The sequence below is a fragment of the Prinia subflava genome, chromosome Z (genome assembly GCF_021018805.1).
Source record: "Prinia subflava isolate CZ2003 ecotype Zambia chromosome Z, Cam_Psub_1.2, whole genome shotgun sequence".
NCBI lineage: Eukaryota > Metazoa > Chordata > Aves > Passeriformes > Cisticolidae > Prinia > Prinia subflava.
This window is the reverse complement of record NC_086283.1, coordinates 5,769,408-5,791,074: the sequence shown is the minus strand read 5'-3', so window position 1 is coordinate 5,791,074 and position 21,667 is coordinate 5,769,408. Positions and strand designations below refer to the sequence as shown.

General features: G+C 42.2%; 1 long non-coding RNA gene across 2 annotated transcripts; it reads left to right on the top strand.

The window, feature by feature from the left end:
• The first annotated feature begins 7,475 nt into the window (after positions 1 to 7,475).
• Positions 7,476 to 20,996, top strand: LOC134564041 (uncharacterized). Of its 2 annotated transcripts, none has more exons than XR_010083460.1 (3): positions 7,476 to 7,618; positions 20,468 to 20,561; positions 20,863 to 20,996. It is a non-coding gene; the product is annotated as an uncharacterized LOC134564041 (long non-coding RNA). The 2 variants fall into 2 exon arrangements; XR_010083461.1 differs by lacking the exon at positions 20,468 to 20,561 and adding an exon at positions 10,429 to 10,517 and having other exon boundaries at positions 7,477 to 7,618; positions 20,863 to 20,995.
• The last annotated feature ends 671 nt before the right edge of the window (positions 20,997 to 21,667 follow it).

Sequence of the window (21,667 nt, the reverse complement as noted above, 5' to 3'; positions counted from 1 at the left end):
AGGACACTTGTAAAAAGCCTGATATTGCATTATCTGCAACCTTAGCTGTCGAAAAATTCTTCGACTAAGTTCAAACTCTTGCATCCCCTCTTCAAGGACATGGCAATGTTAAGCAAGGCAAATATTTTGGCAAATATCCCAGGAACAGCCAATGGGTTCAGTCTTTACCTTTCCTAATGGACATTTTATCCAGTCAGTGCTGCAACTGGGATGCAGTTCACCTCCCAGCTGCATCTTCAGGTTGACTAGATGTGGTATTTATCACTTGAGCTTTCTACTCACCTTATTTGGTGGTGGCACAAGTCAGAAGAGACCCCCAAAGTATTTTGAGAGGGTCCGCAGCTGAGGGAATGGATATTCAGTAAACAAGGGACCTTAGCCGGGAAGATATATCCAGCTCTACCTTCCTGTCTCACAGGATGACTGCCAGGTAGTCACAGAGATCTAGTCATGAATTAACAGCAGATCCAGAACTTTATTCAAAGGAAAGACTTTGCAAATAAATTTTAATAAATAAATAAATAACACTTTTAAGGGAAACTTGCTTAGCTTGGGGACAATTAGCAAAAAAGAGAGGTAAAATTAATCAAATAAATTATCCATTGTGAATTATTCACATAATTTTATGGAAAGCCTTAAATTAGTCCAAGATAAAAATCCTAATTTATTACTCCCTTTCCTGAAGCACAAGAACATGTGACAGCTTCAAATATTCAGGCTTTGTTAAAAAAAAAAAAAAAAAAAAAAAAAAAAAGGCGAGTTTAAACTAAATCACTTAGGCCTTACTGAATCTTTAATAACTTTTTTAAATGAACCATTGAACCTTGTCAGATTTGTAGTCACATTAAATTAATTTCAGCAAATGAAACTGGGGCCACATAAACTCAAGTCACCACCAAGCATAGCCCCGACTCTTCAGACCAGCTTGAGTCTTGCACACACATACACACACAGAGCTTTCTCACAGGCTGCTATTGTCAGAAAATAAAATACTGTCTCTATTGCCAGGCCAAAAACAAAACATTAATTGTATGGGGATTCTGCACTCTTTCTCCCTATGTCTGTTCATCTGCACACTCTGGGGGGCCAGAAAGCCTCCTGAGTGAAGTACTTTGAGTAAGGCCATCCCTCTTCCTTATCATGCACATATATATTCACTGATATTTCTTTGAGAAAATCATACTACCACAATCAGTTGTGGTTGCCCATGTGCTCAGGATTTTAATTGGGAATTGACATGATCCTTCCCAGTTTTAACCAAAGTGCCTCTTCTGTTGCCAGATATCCCCTTTGTTCTTTCTGTAGTTTAGTTTTATATGCTCAGAATTGCTCAAAACCCTAATTCATCTGTCCACATGAGATTTAACACACATGCACACACAAACCCCCCAAATAGCAGCCTACTATCTGGTCTGTCCTTACTTGCACTTGGACAAATGACAGCACATTAAGGAAAGCTAAGAGTTTTTTTTAATCTAACAAATTTTGTATTATGAGTCCATATTTATTAAAGTACCCATTGGCTGAATATCCTTGTCCTCAAAACAAAAACAAAACAAAAAGAGGCACTTTTTTTGTGTAAACACAAAGAGATTCTCAGTGAAGGAGAGCAAGAATAATGAAATACTGGGGATGAGATCACAGATTCAGAGTGTGGAGCATTCAGCACCGGTGCCTTATTAAGAGTTTTTCTCTCCCTTCTCTTTCTCATGCCTCAAGCCATTTGTTTCTGTTCCTGTGACTCAAAGCTCCATCCCGGCTTAGTGGCAACAAAACTGTTTGTGGGACTGGGCTAGGATTGATCACAAGGTCTCGCATACTTGGCCAGTATGTTTCTCTCCAGGGCCACAGCAGGGTCCTCCACACAGCTGCAGCTGTGGGAGGGCAATGGGCCTCCGGGATGGATGAGGAAGGGAGAGGCAGGGAGAGGGATTTGTGAAACTGGTGTGGTGGTACTGTAAAGATAATGCATTGTATTAGTACCCCGTCAGATTTATTTCAACTTACAGATGAGCTGAGAAAAGTCTTATTACTATGGAACTCAGCAAAAAAGGGACTGCAAAAAAAAGGGCTCTATTCCTGTGGAAAACTGCTGGAAGCACAAGAGCTTTATGAGTGGCAGCAAGCAAACTGGACCCATCTTTCCCACATCCTGAAGTAATAAATAAATAAATACCCTGCAGTAAATTTGGACTGTCTGTACATTTTCAGAATATTTTTTGCCTGCTCTGAGCTTATAATGCAGTGGAATAAATGCTTATAAAAGGCTCATGGCAAGATTTAAAAAAAAAACAAAAAAAAACCCGAAAAAACCCCTCACTTCTTAGGTAGCCAAGGAGAAAGCTAATAAATTACAAAAGATCAGAGCAACTGAAGTAAGCAAATTTAAGTTTTGAAATTTTGTTTTGAAAGCCTACTAATTGTAATAGGGTGGAAGTAAATATTGATCATTCAAGCAGGTTATGGAGAAAATCAGCTTCTCATCAAGAATGACAAATTAACCTAAAAATAGAATGAAATAAAAAGGAAATTTTTAGACTTGATAGCCAGGAAAGATCTTTTTGTCTTTTTTTTTTTTTCTCTGAAATAATATCCAAGGGAAATGGCAGAATTTACTTGAAACATTTTTTAAAAATTACACTGGCAAATGCACTAGTAAAGGTACTACAGAAAACCACCCTGCAATGCCTACGAGTGCTCCAGGTGACCTTCTGTAATAGAACTTCTCCGTTACTGTTTTCCTTCTGCCTTTCTGAGCCCATGTATATTTTGCTTTGACCCTTAAATGAGATTGCATGATACATACCAACAGTCGGAGAAAGATATTGCTAATGTGAGGTGATCTTCAGTGTCCTTTTGTCATTATACATGGAAGAAAAGGGAACCAAATTAATTGTTTCATTTCATTTTTATTCAGTATCCTTTAATATATTTTCATGTTTTGAATTCCAATTTCTTCCTGTTCACTTTGTATCCGATGCTGGAAAAGCCCTTTCTTATATTTTTTAATATGCTTGAAGGATCTAAGGAAATTACAGAATTTAACAGCTTTACTTCAAAAATCCATGTAAGATCTGCAATGACCATCATAAGCTGCATGGTCATACTGGACAAATTGTCTGAGAGTTTAGAGAATTTACTTATATTAACATCTGGAATATAAAGTAGATAAAGCCCATCAGAGAGTTCAAAATGTTCCATTCATCAGTAAATCCATTATACTGTATAAAACCACATTGACCTCTTACCAGTTATGACAAAAGTTTCCATTAACCGAGGTTTAAAGAACCTCTGTTTTTTCCAAGCCTTTTAATATTTAGATGAACTCTGGAGATTGAAAGGATTTGTATTAAACTGTGCAGTCAGAATCTGAGTGAATCTCATACTGAAGTCAGTTACATCTGCTGGATACATATAAAGAGGAGAAAAAAGTTTTGGTTAGTTTTGGTTTTTGGTTTGTTTTTTTTTCCTGAAGTTCTTAACGACATACTTATAAAAGGAAGTTAGCTGAGTTGCCACTGATAGGAAGTGGCAGGTAGCAAGCAGGTGAGAACTCTGAACATCCACTGCATCTAATTCCTGTCCCTTCTGAGTCTTCATAAGGATGAGTTTTGTTGGGAATATCTCCAAAGGCTTGGTCTGGAGCAGATGCAGGCACACAGATGTGTGTCTGTTGAATTGGCTAGTTCATGGTGCCTGATTTTAGGCTGATGGTGGCTGCTCATGCCAGCTTTCTACTAGCTGGGAGAGAAGATACACAGTGTCTGCTCTGGTATAAGACCTTTATACACAGTGCTAATCCATCAAAAATGTTTGACCAGTTTGAACTAGGAAAGAGTCTGTGTGCTACATGGAGATGTCCTTTTCAATCTGAAATTAAATGGCCAAAACCTGGTTTTGTCATATCATCAAACCACAGCCTGCACTCTGGCAAGTTTCAGCTTTGCTTCATGCCCTTAAGCAGGTAGCTGGGATGGGCAAGTCCTGAGGGCAGGAGCAGCTGATGCCCCTGGAGAGGGAGCTCACTACCCTCTAGCCACAACAGCAGCCTAAGACTAGACTTACTGCCGGGGCATGAGAGTAAAAATGAAGAGTGAATGGGATACATTTCCCCGGGCAACACGACCAAAAGAAGCACTCTGTGTGACTCAGCTGCATGTGACCCCTGCGGTAGCATGCCTTCTTCTGCTGCCTTTAAAATACTGTTCTCATTACCCAACTCTGAACCTGGGATCAGAAGTCTCTGAACCTCAGACTACCGGAAGCCACAAGAATACTCTCAAGAAATGTCACTGCAGCATCTGTTACTCTTTCCCCACCACCTACTACTGGTGGTGGTCAGAGCCAAATAGAGGGAGTTTAGTCCCACTCATTCCAGCTGTGCCTGTGTTTTGCAGCCTAGAGCAGTGTTTCAGCAAGGCCAGAGGGCTCAGCCTGTCCTGCCTCTCAGCAAAACTGCAGCATTCAGTCTTCCTCCAGCTGCAAGCATTTGTTTTTCACAAAACCCCTTTAATTACAGATTTTTAGAATGAGGCTCTGACTCTCCTTAGTGACACCCAAATAATAAAGTTGTGCAAGGTAAGCTTTCTTTATTCCTTGGGAGATATTTTGTCTGTACTTGTATTTACAAATCAATTAGAAGTTGCCCCATTTCAATTGCAAAAACAATTGTTTTGCAGAACCTTCCCTTTAGCTTCCATCTCTGGTTTTTGGGTTTGTTTGTGGGTTTTTTTGGCATACTGCTTTTTTACCTACCACTTAAGTTACACTGAGATTTATCCTCACATTTTCTGAAAGTATCACTGTTGGGAGAAGGCATCATTAGAAGAAAGTCAGCCAGGTCTGGAGGACTTTGTGGGGTGGGGAACTTCCCTCAGACAGTGATCTTGAAAGGCAAGTTGCTAAGTTGTGGAGATCTCTTTTGGTGACAGATCCTTCAGCGTGTTATTGTGATTTGATCCTTATGAAGCTACCAGACACTTTCAAACCTCAGGAAAAGAATCCAAATTTCAGTAAGACAAATGAGAAACAGTCAGAGCAGCAGCTCTGCTACATTCACACTCAGGCACCAGTGCACAGAGCACATGAAGCCTCAGAAAGTTCACCATAAGAAAAGCGAAAGGTTGCCATGTGAGTGTTTGCTATGAAGGAGAACAGGCTTCTTTAGGGTTAGTGAGATTGCAAAGGTTGCAATGATGAATGCATCCCAAGAGATCTCAGTGAGGGCTTCTGAGTCCCTGTTCTTTCCCTGAGCACTGGATCTGTTACCCCAGAGGTGCTTTCACACATGGAGAGTGCCAGGGAGCTCAACGCAGTTCCACTGCACTGAGTTGCTCAATGTGAAAAGCAGTCAAAGGCTGCCAGCTCCAGTAGGAAGGAGTGTGGCTTTTTAAGAAATACGACAAACTTTCCTTCACAGCAGAATTAATGGAGGAATCTTTGTCTACAGGAAGATAACATCAAACCAGTGGGACTGCAGATAAGTGAGGAAGAAAAAGTAGTACCAAGCCAGCCGACACGTTTCACTACTCCTGGTCATTGGTTCCCAGGCAGTGGGGTCATAGGCTGTCCTGTGAAGATCAGTGGTGGCCTTAGCACAACAATTCTAAAAAATTTCTAATGCATGTTTTTGTGATTTGCAAATCTACAAAGGTTTATGGTTGTAAGTGTACCAAAAAGCTCACAGAAACAGAGACCTAATCCATACTTAAACTAAGATTTTTTTTCCAGAGCTTTTACATAATGTCGGTACTATGTGTGACACTTCATTTCTTCACAAATCGCCCACAGAGCAGAGAACCTCGGGGATGTTTTACTACACTGCTGCTGAGCAGTCATATTGTGCACAGAGATGTATCACCACAGCACTTGGTGATGAAGTCCATAGGATTTTTTCTTATATCCAGTAATTTTGCATGCCAGCAGGACTGAAGTAGTTTATGGTCACTGTCTAAAAAGTGTGATATTTCTTCAAGCCTCTCCATAAGAAAGAATACTAACAAACAAATGGGTCATGGATGAGAATTCTGGTCAAGCAGTTAGTCAGGTCTTCAGGGCAAACTGCTTTTGACCACCCTGCACCTTGGGGAGCAGACTGAGCCAGTTGTTCCACCAGGATGAGGAGCCACAGCAGAGCAGGGTGCGCAGAGCAGCAGCCCCTTCCCCAAGTGTCCAGTCCCAGCTGTCCGTGTGTTGGCCCTCAGCCCCTGCAGCCAAACTGAGGAGCCTGGCAAGTGCAGTGGCTTGTGTATTGCCCCTCACTTATGAAGAACTTGCTTGTAGCCTGAAGGTGTGACTATGCCACAGTACACTGAGTGGCTTTTTGTGAGGGTTTTAGGTGTGCTACAGCTACTGCTGGTTGTTGCCCAACAATAATGACAGGAAAAGCAAACAGCAGGTAAAACTTGACAGTGGCATCCACATCCAGCCACCGGAAAACCGTATAACGTTTATCTGGATGTCTGATTTCCACTGAATCCTATTGTGACACAACCTGTTAGCACCTCCACTAGTTGCTTAAGGAAAGAGAACTAAGCCAAGCAGACTTGCCACCAATAGTGCGTGAACTGGATGTGGAGAAGAGATGCATAAGGATGACTGCAGTGGTCCCACCACATTGAAATCCCTCTTCACTTTCAGACTGTCCTTCCTGTACTGGGGTGGACAGCATGGATAAGGTGTGCAGGGCTGGCAGGAGTGAGGTCTCTCTACAGAGGGACAGTGGTGATTAACACAGAATCAGGGAATCCCTTGGAAAAGACCTTTAAGACCACTGACTCTGTTAATCCAGCACTGCTAAGTTCACCACTGAACCTTGTTCCCAAGTGCCACATCTACGTATCTTTTAATACCTCCAGGGACGGTGGTTTCACCTGGGCAGCCTGTTCCAATGCTTGACCACCCTTTCAGTGAATAATTTCTTCCTAAAATCCAACCTAAACCTTTCCTGGCATTGTCCATACTCTAAGTCTTATCTTCGGGGTCTGCTGTTGCGTTTCCTTCTTCCTGGTGTGTATTAGTTCCTTTTAAAGAACAGAACACACGATCCAAACCGCTTCGGAAGAGCGAGGCCAGTGTTTCCTCTTTCCCGAGGGAGGAACAGCAAATGCCACTTCTCACTCTGCCAAGAGGCAGCCGTTCCTCCCCAGGGACACACCAACGAGGAGTGGTGCTAAAATTAACGCTTTATTAACACCTGGCACTTCCTGCTTTTAACAAAAGCTTTAGAAATCGGGTTCTCGCAGTGGTTTCTTTTCCACTCTAACGAGCAGCAAGCCCCTGCCCGGCCCGAGGCGGGAGCCGGCAGCAGGAGCTTCCCCGCCCCGGGGCCCCCATCCCCACCGCGGGGCCGCTGCCAGTGGCCTCCCCCCGCTCCCGCGGCGCCGCCCTCCCCCCGTCCCTCCCTCCCTCCCTCCCTCCCCGCCGCCGCTCCCCGGACCCCGTGACGGCCCCGTCCCGCCCCGGCAGGCGGGAGCGCGGGGAGCTCGGTCCCGCTCGGCGCGGAGCAGCCATGGGCTCGGCGGCACAGCTCCCGCCGCCGCCGCCGCCGCCGCTCGGGGAATGCGAGCGGGAAGGGGGGGCGGCGGCCGCCCGGCACCGGCGGCGCCCGGAGGAGCAGGTGGGTGCCCGCCCGCGAGGGGTCTGGGAGGGCGGGCCGCGGCTCCGGGAATGCCCCCGCCGCCGGGCGGCAAGAGAAACGCGGCGACGCCTTTTGATCGCTCTGCCGTGGCATTCCCAGTGCAGCCCACCCGTGTGAGCCGCTCCCGGGTAACGCTCCATTGCGGCGGGGCTTATGCAACCTGCGTGGGGCTGCCCACGCGTGGTGCTGGAGTACCCGCCAGTGGGCCCGCCTGACCCTCGTTCTTCCCTCCGGGACGCTTAGTCCGTCTGGACCAAAATGGGAGCAGATGTGCAAGGGTAGTCCCGGCATGGCATCCACATGTATCTCGCGGGAAATAACCGGGGTGCGCTTGCCATCCCCGGAATTCCCCTCAGTAGTTCAGCTCTCCTTGTTCGTTCGCTTGAGTATTTTACGCTTATAGTCTCTGTATTACTTAGGAAACGTAATATTTGGTAACTGGAGGAAAACACCAACTCTTTTTTTTTTTTTTTTTTTTTTTTTGTCTGCTTCAGGATTTATATTTTTATGGCATGAAAGTAGGCTTTTTGCTTTAGGAGCCTTTTCCCTTTTGTTAGCTGTAAACTGCCTTTCCAGGCACTCTTTTGTTTTGCAGACAGCATCGTCCTGATGTTTAGACAAAGGCAGTGCTCTTAATGCACCTTTATTGACGCTTCATTTAAAGGAAAAAAGAACACAAACATTTTCATGCACAATAGTAGAATGCGATGATCCGCTCTGAAATGTACTAGCACTCGTGCTTGCATAGGGGCAAGCAGAGCTGAGGGAGCGCATCTCTAAGTAATTTCCGGATGGTTTTGATTTTGTTAATCATTTTTTGTTGAAAAATTTTATAAGATGCTCTGCACATAACTATAAATGAGCCATGTCACAGCTGAAATAATTTACTCTCGGAGAGTGTCTGGTAGTACTTGCCTGACATTACATCTAGAAGCGGGCACTCTGAAAGATTTTGGTGCTTGAGAATTCCCTTAGCCACATTTACGTAAGTCAGCACATCTACTTGCCCCTTTCTCTAGAAAAATGGGTCAGAACAGAGCACATGCCTGAATGTAGGATAAGGACAGATGCACCAGGGGAGTCTCAGAGTTCTCTTTATGTCTGTAAGCCCTCCTGCAGGATGTCACAGGAGGCAAGTAAGGAATACTTGCTGGTTCTGCGTACTGTCCTCCCTGGAAAGAGAGGTTAAAAAGTTGCATCAGATCATCTCATGTTATTACTCTGCTCAAACTAGTTGTAATTCTTTGCCAAGGAGCTTTTCCCTGCAGTTTACAGCTGCTTCTTAGCGACGGGTGTGTTGGGGTTTCAGGGGATGGTGCAGGCTGAAGAGCTGCCTTCCAATGCCTAAACACATTTTCAAATGAAAGTAGTAAAGGTACTGCTTGGATGGCCACAGCCATACTTGGCTGACAAACTCCACTTTTCTCAGGGACAGGTAGTGATCCTGGCCATTTCTGAGTTTGGGTGTAACAATAGGATAGCAGAAATTTTAAATAGGCCACAAAGAAGATTTAGAAAATCCTTCATGTTTATTTGATATGTTTCACTGTCATAGCACAGAGTAGTTTTTCTGCACACTGAGGTGCAGTCAGCTGGGAAAATAATAAACTAGATTTGGAAATTAAGATTATTACTTGCTCACTATTTAATATACAGAGAAAATTTAAATATTGGACAAAATAACAGTAAAAATGAAAATAATAAATGGATAAATAAGCGGTCTTCTTTTATGTGTAGAGAGGACACGAGGAGTTGGTGGTACTCACACTTACTGCGAATTTTGACAGAAAGTCCCAGATTCTCTTGTTCAAGAGAAGAACAAATTTGTAGCTTGATTTGGAGAAGCTCCTGTGCCACCAAGCCTTGTCACACTCTGTCTTTTTTGCCTTCATGAGTGTGTTCAGTTTTCTCTCAAAATAATCAAGTTTCCCCTGCCCTTTTTGCTCTCATGGAGGAACTGTTGCCGACCTCTGCTGTTTCAACGGGCAGGGATCCTGTTTCCAGGCTAAGTCCTTATTGGAGTCTCCCGTGGAGGCCCAGCGTTATTTCTGTGTTTGCTGAGGGTATTTGCACTGCTAACACAGACTTGGCTCCTCAGCCTGTTTTCCTGTTCCACGTTCTCTCCTGAACTATAAATGTGTGTGCAACGCAAAAGAAAGGAGTCAAAATCTGCTTCAGTGTTGGTATAAATTCTTATTTCTCTCATCTGGTGTGAAGTAAAGCCCGCATGAGAGAAAATCTTTTAGCCTTTTTTGAGAGGGACTTTTAGGTGAGAATCTGAGGCTTCAAACCTGGGTGTGATTTGTTTTTCCCATTTCCTGCAAAGTAAACACAGTTTGTGTAAGATCATACCTTGTAATATAAAACTAAAAGAATACCTTCCTGACAAGCAGGACCTTAGTAATAATGAGTACAACCTTTATTCTTTTTCTTTTATAAAGGAAGAGTATTCTGTAAGAAATAAATCTATTTCATGCCAAACCCTCTGACTTTAATTTTTTATTGAAGCTTGTTATTGTGTCAGCACAGGCATGCTTAATGAAATCACTGACAGGTACATTTTTGAAAGAATGGAAGGATATGTAACTAAGTGCTATACATAGCCTTTGAAATTCATTGTTGCAATAGACTATAGAATTACCTACTTCTGTGATTAGATTTGAAAGCTGAACCGGATGATAATTTGATTTGTATTCTTTGTAGGTTTGCATGCAAAGGTCATTACACCTTTTTAGTCTTCAAAGCACTGCAGGACCTGGGTAGTTTCTTCTCCCTCTCCTATATTTCAGTGCTGGGATTCAGAAGAAGTAACTGAAGGCACCCAAAGATTCAGCTGCTTCTGAAGCCATGGGAGTAGGCTGCTGCTTTGCCCCTCAAGGTCACATTTTTTTTCCTAACTATTGATAGTTAATAGTCAGACACATAAATTGTCCTGTATTTTCAACATCACTAGAGATAAGGACCTCAAACCTCCTTTTCTAACCCACTTCCTAAAATAGGTTAGCCATTGTCACATTACTGCATTCTAATAAATCTCATCAACACCTATAAATTAAACTATCAAATAAGAATAGAAAAGCGTGAGTATGTGTTAGTAGAAGTTGGTGCAGAAGTCCTGCATTTGCATTGCCTGCATCCTGCACATACCCTACAGCAGGACATGAGATGCCGTTAGCGGGATGCACAGCACCCTGTCTGTGTGTAGGGACTTTGAAGCCAAGCTGCATGTCACAGTGGAGCTCCTGACAGCTGTGGCACTGTGGTTGCCTTCTGTACTGAGAACTGCGGGCAGTTCCGTTTCTGGGCAGGAGTGGGGTTTAGTTCCTTGTTATCAAAATTGAAGGCAATAACAAAATTCCCAGTTGCTTAAGTGAGGCGAGAATCTCCATGTCACGCTGGTTTAGTATGCACAGAATCCACAGTGCTGGTCAAGTGTAAAAACAAGGCTTCTAGAAAATGTTTAAGTGCGGAGTTAATATGTACTACATGTATTTGCTAGTAGGTTTATTAGCATAGACTAACATCTTTTCATTAACCTGAGTTTGTAAGCCTTTGGGATGCTCTGTTATTATTTTGAACAGTGTTTCATGGCTGTAACACTGGATAAACTGGATAAAGTGGATTACTTTATCTTCTAATAGATGGCTTCAGATTTAGAGGTGCTGTTACAAAAGGGCTTTAACAATTGAGAACTTTGGTGGGGAGGTATAGGTGTCTTAATTAAGTTCAAGCCCTGAACTTTTTTAGTGACTTTACAGTATCACTAGTATTTCTCCAGAGTGGGGAGGATGAGCAGAAACAGAACTAGAGAATGTATAAACAGAAGTAGAGGAAATATCAACAGACCTGTGGTATGCCTTGTGTAAAATCTTCATTAGACCGTTGGGTGGTTTTGTGCTGTGTTTCTCAGAACAGTATAATTTCAGTCATAAGTCAGTAATGACCAAGAATGTTTTAAAGTACACTTGTATGTGTGGAACTTGTAATGCCTAAGGCTGGAAACCTATTTCTCATTTATTCCACACTGATAAAATCTGAAAATTGTAGGTTTCTCCTGCTCACAGTTGTTGGAATTTGTTTCCAGAAGTAGTCATGCTTGACAAATAGGACTTAATCCCAAATTTGTTCTGGCTCTACAAGTAAATTAACTCTATTACAGAGGTTCATAACTATAAAATAATAGATGACAACAACTTTCTTAAAAGCATTATTAAGTTTTCTGGGGCTTAACAGCATTTGAAGAAAAAACCCCAACCGTACTGTAGGTAGGATTACATGCTCTGTTTGAATGATGGGAAGATCCCATTTTCCTAAAGAGAAAGGTATTCTGGAGATAGAAGTAAATAGGAATATCCTCTCTTTAAAACACAAAATTAACAGCTGTTGCTTTTCATCAAGCCAGTGCATTTGATACCACACTGAATGTATGGGGATTGGAAACCTTTTTGCTCAGTCAAGCTGACCAGTTTTTGTGGGAAGACATAGAGATAGTGCTAAAGGCAATCCTGCCTCCGATCCATTGCAGCTATGTTGATAATCAAAGAGTGGGAACAGCCTTGCCATCACATCTATGGGTGTGGTAAAAGAGTGAGTTAGCTGGTAGGGCATCAGTTGGATGCTGCTGGCCTGCTGTGAGGAGGAAGGAACAGGAGATGGTCTGGGGAACGGGAAGGAGCAAGCTGTAACTGCAGAAGGAAGAGAGAAAGAGCTGTGTGAAGCTGCCCGTGGGTGGCTACATAGAGAAGGTATGAGAGACTTCTAGATAACAAGGGGCTGATGCTTGAAGCTTTCTCAAGTTTTACCAAAGCATTGTGAGTGTTGTGGCCATCTCATCAATGACAAGTTTTAGTGGGGGACACTGATAAATGAAATCCAATGGAAATTAAATGTTGCAGATGTAACGAAAAGATTAGATACTGCATTGGATCTAGTCTCTACGTAAAACTGAAGTATGGATGGGATCAAGTTACAGGGGCAGTAGCAAGAATATGAAGAAAGAGTGTAAACAGCATCCTGAAGTGGGGGATAGGGGCAGTAGGTCTTACATGGGGGCAGGCAGGCAGGTTTTCTCTCCCATGGACCCTCCTATGACAGCTTTCTTAAGTCTTTCACACTTTCTCATCTGGTGCTGTATTAGTGGGGAATTTACTCCTGAAATGATGGGACATTTTTTGTGTTTATCAAGAGAAGCCTCTCTTCTTTTTGAAGCTATTTCTGTTTCACCCATACACAAGTTAAAGTATCTGGAAAAACCTTTTCATCTCTTTACACAAAACTTCTCCTGGTATTTCAGAGTTTGTTCCAGCAACTGTTGATTCTGAACTTGAGTTGCTGTAAAAGCTGACTAAAGGGAATCCGGTGCTGTTGCTTTTTTATGTTGTTGCTTGTTTCTATAGAAACATCTTGGCTCAATTTTATAAATGATTTCTAGATTCCTGCTGTAAAATGCATGTTAACCCAATCTTTGTTTTGAAGTCTTTTGTTTAAATTTCCTCTGAGTATCTGACTTTTATTGGTAGCTGCTGTAAAGTAGTTTTGGTATTAAGAATTTTTCTGGTTTTCTTGAGTTTGCTTCTTTTTCCCAGAGTAAGAAGTTAAACTTAGTTTTTCTATCTTGTTTTTTATCTGGAATCGAGGGGGTTTTTTTCCATTTCCCAATATATTAATCTTTTCATCATTAAATATCTGATTAAAATTAGCCTAGAGAAATGAACCTGGTTGGTTGTTGTTGGTTTCTTTTTTTTTCTCCAGACAGCTGAAATTATTTTTGTTATCTTTATAGTTGGCTGAATTTCAAGATCTTTTTACTGCTTACATTTACAAGGTTAAATACTAATTGTTAGTTTTGCACTAGCAAAGGATGCAAAGGAATACCAGTCTCTTCCTGAAGTAAAGAGGAAAAAATCAGAAACATTTCCAATAAAATCATTTGCCCTTCTTAAGGCAAATTTCACTTTCTTTTAATTAAGTGTAAGATATCTTTTAAGTACAAGAAAGCAAGGTGAGATCCTGATCAGATGCCAGGTGTTACTAGTAATGAAACTGTTTTGCATATGTGGAGGAGAAGGAGGCAGGAAGGCGTCACCCACCAGGCCAGTGTGTCAGCAGGGTTTGTGCTGGTGCCCTGCAGTGGGGTGAGGCTGTGGCTTGCACAGAGAGGAGGCCACCAGCTGGGAACCTGCTCTTGGCTGCAAGCCTCCAGAGCCTGTCCATGGCAATACACTGGGTGGCCATATGGCTGAGTACCAGTGAGATTGGATCAATTATTCCCTCAGGACTTCCATGGCTGGTTACCCAACTATTAAATATTTGTAGCTGCGTGATGGCTGCTGTTTCCCTATCTGCACCCACCAGCAGTCAGTCTCTTATTCTGGTGGGGAGGGAACTTGTGGTTTCTTCCATCCTGGTCTCTGTCATCTGCTTGCTTTCCTCTCTTTTTTTTTTTTTTTTTAAAGAGTAGTCCCAAAGTATTTTTAGTTTTAGTTTGCATCTTCTAAAAAAGATAACTCTGAGGCACTCTACTGAACATTAATGTCCCAACTTACTGAAAAATATTCCTATGTTTTTGAAGGTAAATTTGTTCTTAAAGTCATATCTCACCGGCTTTTTTGACATTTAGGTGTCTGTGGGCTTCAGATAGCAGACACACCACCTGTTCCCTGGAGTAAAAATAACCACGACTGGAGTAAAATAGATAGTGAGCAGTTAAATACTGCAGAGAAAACTTCTTACTTGGAAAAAAAATGAAATGTGCAGATGGGCATGTAAATGTGATATCCCTGCATTTCTTTATTAGAAGGTTGGGAGGTTTTTGACATCTCATTCAGAAGTCATCCCTGCATTCTTTATTACCGGGGTTTTTTTAACATCTCATTCAGATGTGATTAAACACATGCTTGCTATGAAACTCAAAAGGGATTTCTTTTCTAGATAATGTGGAAATCATTCTATTAAATATGCCACTCGTTTTCTTTCTTTTATACCTCTATGTGTGATGAACTGTAATCTGAGGTATGTCAAACAATTTGGAGGCACTGCTGCTTTTCTGTGCTGGAGGTGAACATTGTGTATACCTTTGTGTCTTCTCTCATTGCCTTTTTTGCCCAGCAGCACTTTTTTGACTGTAAAATCATAAGCTTTTACATGGAGAGTAGTTATTTTCCCAATTCATTGGCCTTTTCTCCTGCACTTCTGGAGTTCAGTGTTTGTCTAATGCCCTTTCAGGCAGTTCATGCAAGAAAAGAGGCAATTATAGACTTGTCCTCAGTCTGGTGCTGTTGTTAAGCCTGTGGTGGGAATTTTTCAGATTATTTGAGCAAGAGAAGACTTTTGAGGTTTCTTGTATTTATTAATCATGACCAAATAGAAGAATGCTACTTGGTTTGCTTTAATGGATCTTGTACCTTCAGAGTCATTGAATGGTTGGGGTTTTTTTTTAACAAAACATCCTGAATGTTCATGTGAAGGAGGTTCCTTATGTTCATCTATTCCCTCCTCCCACAGAACAAAGGCTCTTGAACTTTATCCAATTTCCTTTATCCGATATCCTTATTTCACTCAAGTCAGTTACTTGGGGTTTTCTTCCCACACGCACACAAAAATCCCAAACTAAACACACCATCAAGATTCTTAGGCTAAGTGTAGAAAACTGTGGTTCAAGCTGCTGCTTCAACAGATGCAATGCCTGGAAAACCACAATTATACCTGTTCTCCGCACAACCACATAGAGGTGAGGTTACAGAACTGAAACTTGTGTTTACTCTAGAGCTGTTCAATCATCCCAGCAGAAAAAATAAATGTTAAATCTGTGCTCCCATGCTATTTTTGATTAGCCACAGGAAAATAACTTCTCAAGTGTGTTGGGTAGTTTTGTGTCTCTCTTGGATCCATTTGTGTTCTGCATCCTCCAAGAACTTGGCTTTCTTGGTGTGATCTGCAAATGGTCAGGTGCAGGAACTGTGTGCTCGCAGCATTTTGAGGGGAAAGACCAGAAACTGGCTACATTACATATAGGAGATATAGACAGGGATCAGTCATAGGCCATTGTGAAAAGTTCAGTGCTAACTTTGTCCTTCTGTCCTAGGGAATAGCATATGACTCACTGCAAAGATGGCTTCTTTCTGGGGGGAGGATGTGCTGATGGGATCTCATATTTCGCTGCCTGGTCAATGCACCCTTTGATAGGAAGGGGGTAAGCAAGAAGAAGATTGTCCTATCAGACTGCTGTGGCATGGAGAGACTGTCAGCCTCTGCTCGTGACATGCCATGTGTTTTCCTGAGTTTAGAAAGCAGTGAGTTTCAGTCAGTGTGTGGAGGTTTGCCATAAGTAGGGGTAGTTAGTGGTCAGAAAACAGGGAATTTTGTGTGTTGTGTTGATGACAAGCATAACTGGAAACCCCACAACCGGATCTTAGTTGGGTTCAGTATGATGAGTAGAACTTTACCTTCTTTGTTGTTTTAAAGCTAGTCAAGAAAAAGAATCAATTACATGGGGGTTTTGCTTTCAGAAGCACTTCAGGGATGTAGGAGCATCAGCTCTGGAAGTAGAGAGAACTTGGCACTTAATATCTCCTCTGTGACCTCTTTGTAGGGTTTCATTCTGAAAAAGATAATTTTGTGGCATCCTGCATCACATCTGCGAAGGCCTGTCACAGTTCTCCTTGAAGCATCAAAGCCCCTAAGCCATTTGGCCTTAACAAAGGGGAAAATTTAGTTCCATGTTTTGGTATAAAAGTTTCTCAGAGTTTGGATCTTCAGGTTCTGAGTTTCTGCCAGTAAACACTGGGAGACAGCAGACTGTGACTTTGCTGATGAAAATGTGCCATTTTGAATAGGGAGGGAAATTTTACAATACCAAACATCTGAAAAGACCAGAGGAAATGAGGTGGTTGATGAGAACCTGCATGGGTTTGTGAAGGACATTGTGCTGAGCAGTGGAGCAGATCAGATGCTTCCCTTTCTGTTCTGTATGATAACTCTGCTTTTAACTTCAAATACTTTAAAAAAAAATTAGAAACCAAATACAAAATTGAGTGTGGACTGCTGCAAGCTCTGGAGGCCCCAGCACAGAAAAAAGCGTGGACCTGCTGGACTGAGTCCAGAAGAGGGCCATGAAGATGCTCATAGCTGCATGAAGATGCACCTCTCCTATTAAGTCAGGCTGAGAGGGTTGAGGCTGTTCAGCCTGGAGAAGAGAAGGCTCCAGGGGGCCATTATAGCACTTTCCAGTCCCTAAAAGGAGAGCATTGAAGAGGGACTTTTTACAGTAGGGATAGGACATGAGGGAATGGTTTCAAACTGACAGAGGATAGATTCAGACCAGGTTGTCCCAGTAAGTTTAAAATAATATTATATTGATATAAAATTAATTTAAATAACAGTAAGAAGTAATTCATTACAGTAATTTGATAAGAAACATTAGGTTAGGAAACAAATGCAATCAGCATTTCTAATACATTCTGGTTTAGACTTACTCACTTAGGAAAGCCTTGTTCTCCTTTCTCCTTCAGGAATAATACCTTACAAGTATATTTGGTGAGTGTCTTTCAGCCAGTTGGAGGGAGGGGGGAGGGGAATTCTTGTCTGGGAGTCAATGCTGCCGTTCCTCTTTCCAGGAGATATTTTGGGCATGTATTAATCCATATCCATCTAGATCTCTGGCTGCACTGCTGTTCCCCAGTCCTGCTGAATTTCTTCATCACTCCTGTGTTTCAAAGAGTGAGGAAAGGTAAACGAATGTAGATGAAGTGGCCCTCTCTTACTTTCCCTCCTGAACAGTAGCAGAGGAAGTCTGGGAGTGCCCCCTGCATGGCACCTGTTGTTTATGAGGAGAAGAGCAGCTGAGAAAGGCCTGGAAAGCATGTTTTCTCCGAGGCTAGTGCAGATCAAGAAATTCCCTCTGCTCCCTCCTGATACACAATTGATTCTTAAAAGTTATGAAGCCTAGGCTTGATTTTTAAAACTAGAAACTTTGAAACAGACACTTCTGCTTTTACAGGAGGAAGCTCTGGTTTTGCAGAGGCAAGGGGGTGCAGCTGCTTGGAATGGGTACATTTCTCTCTCTCCGTTTTGTCTATTATGGTAGTGTCTGTCTAGCTCCAGGCTGATTCAGCAGGATTAGTATGAAAATAGCCCTATGAAAATAGTTCAGGAAAAATTAAACAGTCAGCTGGGAACTGTGTGTTCGCTGAACACAGCCAATTCTAAAATTGTTTAGAAAAGTGTTTTTTGGTGGAACCAATAATAACTTGGTTATTATAACAACCAATAATAATTTGGTTCTGACGTTATGGTTTAAGAGGTATGGCTCATATATGGGACTGCATGCCGTTTAACTGTTGCCATGAAAGTTAGTGAGAGAAATTCTAGCTGCAATGTTAAAGCTTACTTATTATTCCTTAGCAGTTTGGAGTGTTGTAACATTACTGGCATTTGTCCTAAAGGTTTTGTTACCTACACCTCTGAAGAAATGTATTTGTCCAGCATGTGAAATATTATGCAATAGTAAAGAAAAATTTGCCATCAGTGTTTCATGAGTGCTCATCTGTTCTCAGTTTCACTTGCTTTTTGCTGAGCTGCCTGAAGCAAGATATACTTAGCCTGAATTAACTGAAGCAGACTTTGAAGTCTTGAGAACTTCCATGATCATTCTGAAAGGTTTTGTAAGCTATTGAAAAATATTTGGAAAAATAACTTGACGCTTGTTTTGTAACTAAACATACTCTTGTCAGTCTCTGTGCCTGGCAGCTCCCTGTGTGTAATCGCTTTAGAATCCATGAATCTACCCTTGTTTGAGAAGGTGAGGGAGGGTTAATGAAAAAATAAAAAAATACCCGGACAGCCTAAGTGAGGTGGAATCTACTTTGTTTACCTTGTTTAAGAGACAGTGTGCAACTTCTTGCTGCTAGCTTATCAAGGCCAGCGGGGCTGCAAGCGCAGTGGCGTGTCCTACAGCTGCCTCGTACCAGGAAAGGCGTTGCTGGCATGGACACGCCTGGTTAATCCTGCTTAGCCCGGTGGCAGCTGCAGAGGAGCTTGCAGACCTGTGCCTGCTGGCAGCCTCCTGGCCAGTGCTGCACTTGCTCTGTGCCAAGGCTTCAGGGCCTTGCTGAGCACTACTAACAAGCCGGAGGCGGGGAAGTGATGTGTGTGTTTTCCCCTCCTGGCTGCCCTGGCCAAGGCTAGAGAATGTACTGATTTCTCAGCTGCTGTCTCAGAAGTGGCCTCTGCAGTGCTCGACGTGAGCTGTGCTCTGAGCCTCTCCGCCATCATCTGTCACGTGCTCCCTCTGGTCTCTGCATGCAGGAAGCAAATAAATGTATTTTCCCATCCCAGCACACCCCTTCTCTTTTCCCGTAGTGACCCTCCCCTAGAGAGGGCCGCTACAGTAAGTAGATACTGACTGCACTAAGTAAGTATACACTTAGGCTAAGAGTCTGTTTGCCTCCCTGTGCTCTTTGGGAATGGAGGGATAAGAGTTCCATTGTGTTCCCAGCCCCACCCAGTTTACAGGCACTCACAAGAGGCTCTCATTTTCCGGAAGAGACTGATCTTGAAACATTGGGGTTATTGATGAGTCGATGTTTCTTTGAATTAAATTGAATTAAATGAAGCACAGTTAAAGCCAAAATGCTGAAGGAAACCCATTAAGGTGGAGAACCTGGGCCTACGAAATGGGCTGAAAAGAGGCAAGGGAGGGTCTGTTTGTACTCCAGGACTGCAGTTCTCCGCTCTCAGGCTCTTCTGTAGAACTGCAGAAAGAGTGAACAGAGTATTAGTTATGGATTAGTTATGAACACATTACTATTTAGGCTTCCTACACCTGTCTCTTTATAGGATTCAGCACTGAAGTTTAAAGCAGACTCTTTATGAATAAGTAAATTAAAAAAAAAAATCCAGGTACTTTTGGCTGAGGGACTGTTGGGGCTTTTTTTCAGCAGCAGCTGTAGAGCTTTACCCAGAGCATTCAGCCAGCAGGTTCTGCATGGTGGCCTGAAGTCTGGCCTAGAAAAACAATATTGGCTTCCTTTGGTCTTTGCTGGATGTTTTCCTGTAAGAATGGTAATTCACTTTATTGTTTGCATTTAAATGCAAAAGAGCGTTGCACTAGTGTGAAAGGGAATTTCTGTTTCTCTACCAAGGCCATGCCATGGAACAAGATATGCAGAATATCATTCATCTTTGAAGATGGAACATGTTTGCTTTGAATCTGGGAGGAGACTAATTGCACACAGAGCTTGTGGGCAATTTGTGGGACCTATTGATCAGTCGACTGAATTATTTATGAGTACTTGCATGTATTTCACCGCTGCCTAACAGAAACATTAGAAAACTCATGTTCATCATCTTTAAAGCACATTTGCCCTGTCGTATCCAAACACAAGGCAATAAGGTTTTGTGCAAAGAATCTCTGGACACAGGAAAAGAGATGGTATCTCAGGCCTAATCTAATTAAAATTTACATGTTTACACGAAACATTCCTGTTTTCTGCAGTGATATTTACCTGTGACATCCTTATTTAAAGACTGACCTCTGCCTTCCTCTGCATTTCCTCTGCCGTTTCTTATTTCACAAAAAGTCCAGAACTTGTTTCTCCTTCCATTTGATTTTTTTATACCACCACTTTGCATCTGTGCAGTTCTTGGGTCTGTCTTCCTTTGCCTGACTTGCATGGTTTCCTACAGGAACATCAGGATAGATGTTTCTCACTTTCCTGCTTGGATGCAGTGCCCTTGCTTTCAGCAGTGATTAGTAGCCCTTCAGTTCCCTGGGCTTCAGTGCAAAATACTTCACAGTTCATGTTTAATAGTTTGGTATGATTCTTGTAGTTCTGGACATACTCTGGAAATAATTCAACCAGATCCCCTCCCTGAAGTTAGAGGCATCTCATTCCATTGTGGTTGCCCTGACAAACACAGACAGGTAAGATGTATGGCCTGCAGGAGAGCTTTACACCTCCTCTAGAGTGGCATCTGGAGGGGAGGGAGGCTGTCATATGTTTGTAGCACCACTTCAGATGTCCCAGGTTTGGACAAATTACATCCTTAGCATTGTACCATAGCTACAAGCTATGTAGCATTTTCAGTCTCTTGATTTAAGGAGTGGATTCCTTGCGTGTGTATATTAGTTTTATGCATTCAGATAGAAACAGATAAGATACTTGTTCAGAATAACATGAACAAAATTGTACAACATATTTCCTCTTTTTATTTCTCATCTGCAGGTCCACCAAGATCAAAGGAGCCACACCACGGAACCTGTGATAGATGACTATAAAAAGATGGGGACTCTCTTTGGAGAACTAAACAAAAGCCTTATCAGAATAGGCTTTACAAGGATGTACTTTGGAGAACGGATAGTAGAACCTGTAATAATTATATTCTTCTGGGTTATGCTCTGGTTTCTTGGCCTACAAGCTCTTGGACTGGTGGCTGTTCTGTGCCTTGTCATTATTTATGTACAACAGTAAAATTTTATAGATACTATTTGTATTATGTATTTCAACACTGTCACTATGTCAGTGAATTTATGTGTTTAAGTAAATGGGTGGTATATCAAAAGCTACAATTCTTCAAATTGCTGAACTTCTGATGAGGAGGACTAAAATTACATTTTAAGCAAAATCAGCAGTGGGCTGATATGTTATGAATATATTGCTACTACATATTTTAGGGGGAAGAAAGGAGATGTTTGTAATATAATGGTGTGAAATGTGCTGTTTTCTGTGCTCTTGGGGCCTTAGCCAAAGAATTGGCTTTTCATTCTCCCCTCTCCCCATGTTCTTGCTTTGTATAGTGAAAATTTCATGTCTGGTTTTAAGAGGACACTTGATGTGAGTGTTCTGTTTCACTTCTGGGGGAGGCTCATGTGCTGTTTGTTCCCTGAATCTGCATAATTTGTTAGTGTTTTGCTGAAAAGCTTAATCTGCACAGGGAAGGTTTGGTAATAAACCTGCTGTGACAAACATTTGTAAGATGACTACAATTTCCAGACACAAAAGCAACTTTGGCTGGTGTAGTTTATAGTAA